This window comes from Fukomys damarensis, unplaced genomic scaffold, assembly GCF_012274545.1.
Source record: "Fukomys damarensis isolate Sample0158 unplaced genomic scaffold, DMR_v1.0_HiC HiC_scaffold_23, whole genome shotgun sequence".
NCBI lineage: Eukaryota > Metazoa > Chordata > Mammalia > Rodentia > Bathyergidae > Fukomys > Fukomys damarensis.
In genome coordinates this window covers 18,053,455-18,063,691 of record NW_022900935.1, presented here as the reverse complement: position 1 = coordinate 18,063,691, position 10,237 = coordinate 18,053,455, and the positions used below count along the sequence as shown (strand labels likewise).

Genomic DNA, 10,237 nt, shown 5'->3' with positions numbered 1-10,237 from the left:
AAAAAAAAAAAAAAAAAAAAAAAAATCAGAATGGAGCAAAGTAATCTCTGTGATTATTGGCTGAAAGTTGTGGTTAATAACAGTATAAGAAAGAATGGGAATGGTTCTGGATACTGTACAGGAAGAGTTTAGTCTGCTCCATTCTAACTTTGCAAAGAAACTTCAAGAGTATCTCAGTTTTTTTGCAGAGCTGGAGTTGAGTCTAGGCAAGTTTATAGCTGATTCATTGGTGGGAAAAGTTACCTAGGGTCAGAATATAAATTCCAGAACTACTGATTTAAAACAACTTTTGGTTAACTACAAAGTTTAAAGTGTGTGCAGAGGCCCTGGGTTCAAGAGTCCCAGCATCCCCTCAAATAGATTTAAGCCTGAGTTCAATCCCTGGTAGTGCATAAAAACAAAAAACAAACAAACTAAAATTTAGGTGCTACCTCCAGAGTTCTAAACTACATTTTTTTTTTTTTTTTTTTTTTTACTGGGAATTGAATTTGGGACCTTGCACTCTAAATTACAAATTTTATTTAGTAAACATATTGGTTTTTTTTACAGGATTAGAAATGATTAAAAGCTGAGCATAGTGGTATGCCTGTAGTCCCAGCCACTCAGGAGGCTGAGTTAAGATAGCTTGAACTCAATAAACATATTCCTGTTGTCAGTACATGCATGACTATCACATCGGGTGGCTTTTAAATAATTTCATTAGTAAAAGGATCAATAAAAGTGAGTAGAGACCGGGGATTTAGCTCAGCTGTTCGGTGGCCTGTCTTGCAAGCACAAGGACCCGAGTTCAATTCCTGGTACCAAAAAAAAAAAGTGATTAGATACATTTGTGCCCTATGGAATAGTCATGCATGTCACACTGCCCAGCAGTGAGACATACAAGTTACATGTCAAATATAACTTGTTAGGGCTGGGGATTTAGCTCAGTGGTGGTGCCACCTGCCTCGCAAGCGCAAGGTCCCAAGTTCCATCTCTAGTTACGCCCCCCACAAAGTAACTTGTAATTACAGGTTAATGGCAGATTAGTACATATTAGAAAACTGATTCACCTTCATTCCTTTGCCTATGAAGAGAGACTATTCCATGTAACTCACCCTTTGTGCCATTAGACTCATTTAACTGCCCAGCAGTGAGACATACAAGTTACAGCCCCTTTGTGAACTTTTAAACAGGAGTTGGGGGCCAACTTGCACAATGTAGGGTGACCTTTTCTGAATCTTTTTTTTGTTGTTTGTTTTTTGAGACAGAGTCTCTATAGTTCAGGCTGGCCTTGAACTCACTATGAAGCCCAAGCTGACCTTGTGGTTGGTGATCCACCTGCCTCAGCCTCCCGAGTGCTGGGATTATAGGCATGTACCACCATGCCCGCGGCCTTGTCTGGATCTTGTTCGATTGTATTGGGCTCAAGCAGTCCTGCTTTAGCATCTTGAGCAGCTGGATTAGAGGTGTGCACCACACTGCCTGGCTCTGAGACCTTGTCTCTTTCAGAAAAGCACCCCTGGAGGCTGTTGAAGAGAGGTTTCTTTGTACAAATTAAGTTATTACATTGTAATTCTTGTACAAGGCAAGGCATAATCTGCCTTTTAAAATTTGAAAATTGGACTATATCATTAGTGTCTTGTATACTGTACACCCCCCCTCTATTTTCCCACCTCAGAATTCTGTTTTATGTAGGTTTTGTTTCTAGAATTTCTATGTCCCATCCTTAGTAATTAGTCTTAGCTTCTTTTAACTACTGTAGCCTCAAATCTTTGTCATTAGGAACAGTGTTAGAAAATCCTTGTAGAGGTGTGTGCCTGTAATCCCAGCTCCTTGGAAGACTGAGGCAGGAGGATCATGAGTTTGAGGCAAGCCTTGGGAAACAGCAAGATTCTGTCTCAAAACAATTTAGAAAATATGGTTAGATAATCACATGTTTTGGTAAGTCTGGCTGTACAATACCTGTACCTATTTTGGAGTATTTCCTATTTTGTTTTTATCATGTACTAAATTAAACTCTAGTGAATGTACTTTACTCTTTGTCCTTAAAATTTGGCAGTGTGTTTGGCTTTATATTGCTTTTTGTTTGTTTGTTTGTTTTTTTGAGACAGGGTCTCACTATGTAGTTGAGACTGACCTGGAACTCACTATATAGCCCAAGCTGGTCTCGAACTCACAGTGATCCTCCTGCCTCAGCCTCCCGAGTGCTGGGATTACAGGAGTGCGCCACCATGCCCGGCCCTTGGGTATCATGTTGAAATATTTTTTTTCTTCAAATCTTTATTAGTGCACATTGGCTATACAGGTTAATGGCAGATTAGTAGATATTAGAGAACGGATTCAACTTTATTCCTTTGCCTATGAAGAGAGACTATTCCATGTAACTCACCCTTTGTGCTATTAGCCTTATTTATTATTCTTTTGTACCAGAAATTGAACCCAGGACCTTGTGCTTGTGAGGCAGTTGGTGGAACTGCTGAGCTAAATCCCCTTTCATTTAACTATTCTTATTCACAGCATTGGGTACTGTCAAGATTGATTAGTTGAGGATTATATGTATTTACATGGAAAGGTATAAACATCAGATTTTAAAAATAATAAAATTATATCTGGGCCAGGGATTTAACTCAGTGGCACTGAGCTCAAGGTCCTGAGTTCGATTCCTCGTACTGGTAAAAAATTATATCTAGTAAATAAATAGCTGGGTGTGGTGGTACAGTTTAATGATACCCTGCCTCAAATAGGTAGGTGATGTAGCTCACTGTGAAGACCTGAGTTCATTGCCCAGTACCTCCAGTAAGTAAATATGAACTTGGGGCCTGGGGTTTAGCTCAGTGGCTCCGCGCTTGCCTTGCCAAGTGCAAGGTTCCAGTAACAACAACAACAACAACAACAACAACAACAACAACAACAAAAGTGAAGGGTGTACAGGAAAAAAAAAAGAACCAAGACATATCATGTAAAGTATAAGACTCCAATGGTATGTATAGCTCAGTGGTAATATACTTCCTAGCCCTGGATTTAATCCCAGCACTTCAACGAGAGAGAAAACGTGAAGGAAGAGGGATGGTAGGAAAAAGGAGAAAGGATATTAAGCTAAATAGAAGAAAAACATACCTTTCAGGTTTTTATGAAGGACTTCTCATGTGGCCCTGTTGCTCCCCCAGTCAGGTTTGCCTTCTGTATTTCAGTTTGCCTGTGGTCAGCTTATTTTTTGTGTTTGTGTTTTTGAGATAGTCGCTATGTAGCTCAGGCTAGCCTTGAACTCACTGTGTAACCCAAGCTGGGCTCACAGTTGAGGCAGTCCAAATGCTGGGGATTATATTGTGCACTACCACTCCCAGCTCTGTGATCGGTTTATGGTGTATTTTATTTCTTTCACCTCCCTCTCTCCCCTTCCTCCACCTCTTCTGATTATTGTATTTATTTGGTATTTTGAGACAGGGCCTCCTATGTAGTTCAATCTGGCCTCAAACTTGAGATCCTCCTGTTTTAATCTCCTCCAAGTGTAGGATTACAAGAGTGGATCAACATGCCCAGCTATGCCGTTTATTGTTGTTAATCTCTTACTGTGCCTAATTTATGATTAAACTTTTTTTTTTTTTTTTCGTTTTTTGAGACAGGGTCTCACTATGTAGTTGAGACTGACCTGGAACTCACTATGTAGCCCAGGCTGGTCTCAAACTCACAGCGATCCTCCCTTCTCAGCCTCCCAAGTGCTGGGATGACAGGCATGTGCCACCACACCGCCTGGCCACTTGTATGTCATTTTAAAGTAATATTGCCACCTTGTGGTTTTTTAGGGCATATCCTGCCAAATCTTTATTCGTATAATCAGGTTTTTGTTTTGTTTGCAGTTCTGGGGATGAACCCAGGACATTGTGTACGTTAGGCAAATGCTCTACAACTGAGCCACTCTTTATTCCTAGATTTATTTATTTATTTTGTTTTTTGAGATAGGATATCTCAAAGTAGGTGTTGCACTTGCATTAGAAAAACGCCAACAATGACTAGTCCAAGGAGCTGGTATTCATAGAAGGAAGTGGGCCGCCAAGGAGTAGGGGTCTGCTGCCCTGTGCCTGCACACCTGCCCTCTGGGAGAGTCAATAGGACCACAAAGCAGGGAGGGTGAGACTGCATCTGTGCACCCAGCATCTTGTCATCTGCAGGTGCTGCTCCTGATGATATGCTTGTGTGTAGACAGTCCCTCGGGCAGCACAGATACCCATCAGTTCTTTATTTGTACAGGGTGAAATGTCAGAAATTATTTCAGTCAGTTTACAGTCAGTAAAGCACATACATGTCTATTAGAAAATACTTTTTAAAAAAGCAAACCATGTGAGATAATGCATATTGGATTCCACAATGTATAGGTACTTCATACACATTGTGTACACTAAACACATACAATTTTTAAAAACTTAGAAATTATTCTAGTAGGATTTTTTTTTTTTTATTGAGTTTATTGGTACATTTAGGGATACAGTACAGTTACATTCATTGTTGGGATCATGTACCTTTACATGGCAAGTCTTGATTCTCATTTTTTTTTTTTTTTTTTGATACCAGGGATCAAACGCTCAGGACTTTGTGCTTTTGAGGCAAGCCACTGAGCTAAATTTGCAGCTCTAGTAGGAATTGTTTTGTTTGGTTTTGTTTTTTGAGACAGGGTCTCACTATGTAGTTGAGACTGACCTGGAATTCACTGTGTAGCCCAGGCTGGTTTCGAACTCACAGCGATCCTCCTGTCTCGTCCTCCTGAGTGCTAGGATTATATCTAGTAGGAATTTTGAGGTGGGATATATTCTTTGCTTGTTAGAGTTAAAATATCTACAAGATCTGCAACTACATCTAACCACACTTATGTAGCTAATTAATGGAGACATTACAATGTTTATATTTGAGCTTGGAGATTTCATGTTTACCTCTTTGCACTTGTGAACAGCTAATCCATGGCAGTAGCTTAATCTGTACCACCTGCTTCATTATTCCCATCTCAGAGCTCACTGTGACATTTCTATATCTCAAAATTAATATCAACAGTTGTCTTGCACATGGCTCTGGGAGCATTAGAATAAAGTAGTGGTAGGTAGGTTCCACATGACAAGTAGTTTTTTATTACACCATTTTCACTGTTCTGATGAGTCACTGGTATTTCATATATAAAAGCTGATATATATCTGGACTTAATATATGCTAATGCTTATGGCAATTCTGGTTGGTGTTTGTACTCTTCTGCTCTTGTTTGTTTATTATATATTCTTTATGTTTCTTTTCCCCCTTGCTTCTTTGTTAAATGATACTAGGATAGGAGTGGTTGGTTTGGAATGCCAATAAATCCCACAGATTTTCACATAAATTTTTTTTATGGTTTAATTTTTTTTTCTTTTTGTGAGGTTATTGGTACAATCTAGGTATACAATACAATTACATTCATCATTGGGATTCTGTACCTTTACATAATAGGTCTTGATTCTCATTTTTTCCCTTGTCCCTGCCCTCCCTTCACCCCCTCCTCCCCTCTCCATTTACAAACACTATTTCCATTTTTTCAGTTTCTCATCATAAATTTTTTTTAATGTATTGTGTGACTTACTTACATCTTTGTGACTTTTGCAGTAATATTTGAGATTGTAGTTGATACTGACCTGGAACTCACTATGTAGTCCAGGATGGTCTCAAACTCACAGCGATCCTCCTGCCTCAGCCTCCCGAGTGCTGGGATCAACCTCATTTCTTTACTGTCTACAATGCTATTCTATAATAAGATTATACTGTGAATTGCTTCAGTTTGCTCTCCATTGAAAGACATTTAGGCTTCTTTTCCTCCTTGTTGTCCACCTTTTAAGGGGAACTCACTATGTAGTCCAGGATGGTCTCAAACTCACAGCGATCCTCCTGCCTCAGCCTCCCGAGTGCTGGGATCAACCTCATTTCTTTACTGTCTACAATGCTATTCTATAATAAGATTATACTGTGAATTGCTTCAGTTTGCTCTCCATTGAAAGACATTTAGGCTTCTTTTCCTCCTTGTTGTCCACCTTTTAAGGTGGTAATATCATTCTGAATATATTTTGAGCACAGGGAAGGAAATTCTGGAAGGATGGATTCCAAAGGCAGATTCGATTTCTCAGAAGAGATAAAATAGGAAAGTTGGTTGGTACCACCAACTGTACTCAAAACAGGCTTCTGGACTACACTCATATAACTTTTAACTTCACTAAGTACTCTTCATGTTTTTTTTTACTAAAGAACTTATTTTAAAACTCCCTAGACAGTGAACTCCTGACCTACAAATAAAATCTTTTACTATAAATTGTCAAAGTACTTAGTACTTGTTCCTAGTGGTAATAAGAAGTAGTGGAAATAGTCACAAAAGTGAAAGAAAACCTGCTGTATTTGTAAGAGAAGTCTTTCATAGAAATCTGAAAGGTTTTAGTGTTGTGGCTAAAAATAATTGTTCTTGTTTTTACCTTCTGTGTCACCCTTTTCATTTTTCATTCTAAAAGATTTTGAAAGCAGCTGACTAGACTTTTTATTCTAAAATACTGTACTCTTGTATTTGATAATTCTTAGTATAGGTATGAGGAAATAAACACATTTCAGCTTTAATTTATAAACAGTGTTTGGTACACTTTTTTCTTTTGGTGCTGGGAATCAAACTCAGCCTTGTACATACTAGGTAATTGCTGTACTTCTCAGGTGTATCCCCAACCCAGTACACATTTTTTTTTTTTGGACAAGATCTCACTGTAGGTTAGGATGGCCCCAAACTCACAGCAATCCTCCTGCCTCAGCTTCCCTGCCTTGGCCTGAGCTTATAGGTGTGTGCCACCACCCACCACGCCTGGCAAAAAAAAAAATTTTTTTTAAACAGAATTAAAATGAAAACTCATTTCTTCCCTCCCACTCTATCTTTGAGATACCTTTAAACTTGGAGAAATAGTGCAAAAGAATTCTGTACACCTTCACCTAGAATCATTGCTGTAACCTGCTTTTGGTGGTGCTGGCACTCTCAGCAGGTTTTCTACCATTGAGCTATAGCCTCCTTTCCAGTGTAGCATTTTGCCACAGTTGCCTTATCATTCCTTTTGGAAATGTGTGTAATAATTTTTCTCAAGCCACTTAACAGTAAAGTACCAGGCATCATGCCTCTTGCACTTATGTAGCCATAGTACAGTGATCAAAATGTAACACTGACATAGTACTGCTGTTATTTAGATTTTATCAAGCTTCAGATTTTTCTAGGTTTTTTTTTTTTTTGGCGGTGGGGGGTGGGGCACAGGTGTTCGTTCACATTATGTTACCCAGGCTGGCCTCAAATTCCTGGGTTCAAGTGATCCTTCTTTAGTCTTCCTAGGGCAGCTGGGACTACAGGTGTTTTCTGTGTTGCCTGGCTCCCAGTTGATAGTAAGATTCTTTGTGGTCTAGGTTCCAGTTAAGTCTTAATCTTTGATGATTTTATGTGCTTCTCAGTAGATCACTTAAGAGGTACAAGGTGTCTGTTTATGCTGTCATTGGTAATGCTAACCTTGATCATTTGTGTGTACGGTGTCATCCACCAGGCTGTCCATTGTAAAGTTACTATTTTTTTCCTTTTAATAGATGGGAAAATATGGGGCCGGGGATTTAGCTCAGCGGTTTGGTGGCCTGCCTTGCAAGCGCAAGGACCCGAGTTCAATCCCCAGTACCAAAAACAAAACAAAACAGATGGGAAAATAGTTGAGATTATGTAGTAAACACCTTGTTCTTCATCAGCATTTCACTCTTTTAACATGTATTGATAAATCTCACCCAATTATTATGAGAGTTGGTTTACTTAATACTAACATTTTATGATGTTGAAGTTGAAGATTTGGCTAGTGGAAAGACCTTCAAGCAGGAGCCCAGTGATTCTTAGTATTTCCAAGTCTGAATTTCTTTCCCCCCCCCTGGTACAGGGAATCAAACTCAGGACTTTGTGCTTTTGAGGCCCGTGTGGTGCCACTGAGCTCAATTCCTGGCCCTAAGTCTGAAATTTTAACTGAAAACAATATTTTAAAAATTAATTTTAGGGCCAGGGATTGAGCTCAGTGGTGCTGCACCTGCCTGGCTAGCACAAGGTGCTGAGTTCAATTTCCAAGACCCAAAAACCCCCAAAATAATTGATTTTGTTTTTAATACCACCACCACCACCACCACGTAGTGGGCAATGAACTCAGGAACTTTGCGTTAAGCTACATCTCCATCCTTTTATTTTATTTTGAGATAGGGTGGCTATGCTCAAATTTGTAATCCTGTCTCAGCCTCCCAGAGTCTTTGCACTGAACCATATCCTCAGCCTCTTTTTACTACTCTGAGACAGGATCCCCATAAATCACTATTAAGTTCCCTAGGCTGGAGAATTGTATTCTCCAGCTTCAGCCTCTCAGAATGTGGAGGTTACAGGCATATGCCTCTATGCTGGTTTGGAGCACTTTCTTGATGTTGTTGAGGGTTTTAAGATAGCTAATGTTTGTTGTTGGCTTTTTTTTTTTTTTTTAAAGACTGGGAGAATATTGCTATGTAGTTTAGGCTGGCCTCAAACTTGTGCTGATCCTCCTGCCTCTCAGCCTTTTAAGTGCTGAGATTATAGGTGTTTGCCACCACACTTGGACCAATGCCAGTTATTTGTAACATTTGCATCATTTAAAGATTTAAGCATTTGGATAAGCCTGGTAGTACAAGCTTGTAATCCCAGTACTCTAGGAGACTGAAGCAGGAAAATTGAAGGTTTGAGTCTAGGCAATTTAGTGAGACTTTTTCTCAAAAATGTTTTTTAAAGGGTTGAGGGGTTAGGGATGTAACTCATTGTGAAGGCCCTGAGTTCAATCCCACCACTGTCTCCCCCCGCCAAAAAACAACCTTCTGGTATATGGGTTTATAATAGGACCCTGCTTATACTTGCCCTTTTGATATCGTGTAGTTGTGTGGTTAATTGGGTCACATCAGCTTTCTTTTTTAAAAAAAATACCCAAGGGAAAATTAGACATAGGTGTTCATGGGACTTAGAATTTATTGCATGTTATAAGAAGGAACAAACTTTGTGTTTAAAAAAATAGGATGAACTGCATGCCTGTAATCCCAGCATATTTTGGAGGCTGAGGCATGAGGATCGCTATGAGTTCGAGACCAGCCTGGACTACATAGTGAGTTCCAGGTCAGTCTCAACTACATAGTGAGACCCTGTCTCAAAGAACCAAAAAAAAAAAAAAAAAAGATGATGCAGCTGAGTGTGGTCTTGTGCAGTACATACCTATAAACCCAGCTACTTGAAGCTGAGGCGGGGATCACAGTTCTGAGGCTAGCTTGGTCAACTTAGCAAGAACCTTTCTCAAAATAAAATAAGGATTGGTTATATAACTTAGTGGTAGAGCACTCACCTGACATGTGCAAGGCCCTGGGTTCAGTCCCTAGCACCACCAAAAAGAAAAGATCAGATGAAGCAGTAAGTATAATTGCATGGTGCCAACATGAATTTTTCTCTATTTTAAAAGCCTGTTAGTAAGCATGCTGTTGATTTATATTTTTCTTAGAATCTGGTGCAGCAGTGATGCCGAGTTACATTAAGTGTTCTAATTTAGCATTACAATTTGTGGCAAATACATTTTTCTGTATTTGTGGAGTTAAATTATCTTAAGAGATAATAGGAGTTACATGTAGTGGTCTTTGCCTCTAATCCCAGCACTCTGGGAAGTTGAACCAGGAAGATTGTAAATTCAAAAGTAGTTTGAGATTAGCTGAAAACTTGGTTTTTTATGTTTTAGGAGGTTTTTGTTTTTGTGGTATCAGGAATCGAACCCAGGGTCTCATGCATGCTAGGCAAGTGCTCTATCTCTTCTAGAGGTTTTGATCTAGTTGGGACTATGTTTACCTAAAACAAGATAGAGGGCAGTTTATTTTTCAGTTGTGGATGTAGATTTAGTAGAAAGACATGGAAAGCTGTAGTAGATAAGGGAATCTCAGAGGACAGGATGTTTGAGCTATAATTTGAAGGACATAAGAGAAAAAGCCAGATATTCTTAGCTTAAAGGTAAAATCAGGGATGAGATCAGTTAATTAACTAAAGACAAGCTCTTATTATGTAGTCCAGGCTGGCCTTGAACTAAATGTGTAGCTGAGGCTGGCCTCAAAGTGATCCTACTGCCTCAGCCTCCGAACTGGGATTATAGATGTGTACCACCATGCCCAGCTCTCAGCTCATTAATTTTCCACAACCCTGTGAAGTACATCTTTTTTT

General features: G+C 39.4%; 1 protein-coding gene across 1 annotated transcript in view; it reads left to right on the top strand.

The window, feature by feature from the left end:
* Ythdf2 (YTH N6-methyladenosine RNA binding protein 2) overlaps nucleotides 1-10,237 on the top strand; it is a 30,173-nt gene that overhangs the window by 18,753 nt on the left and 1,183 nt on the right. The gene's annotated exons all lie outside the window — the stretch shown is intronic.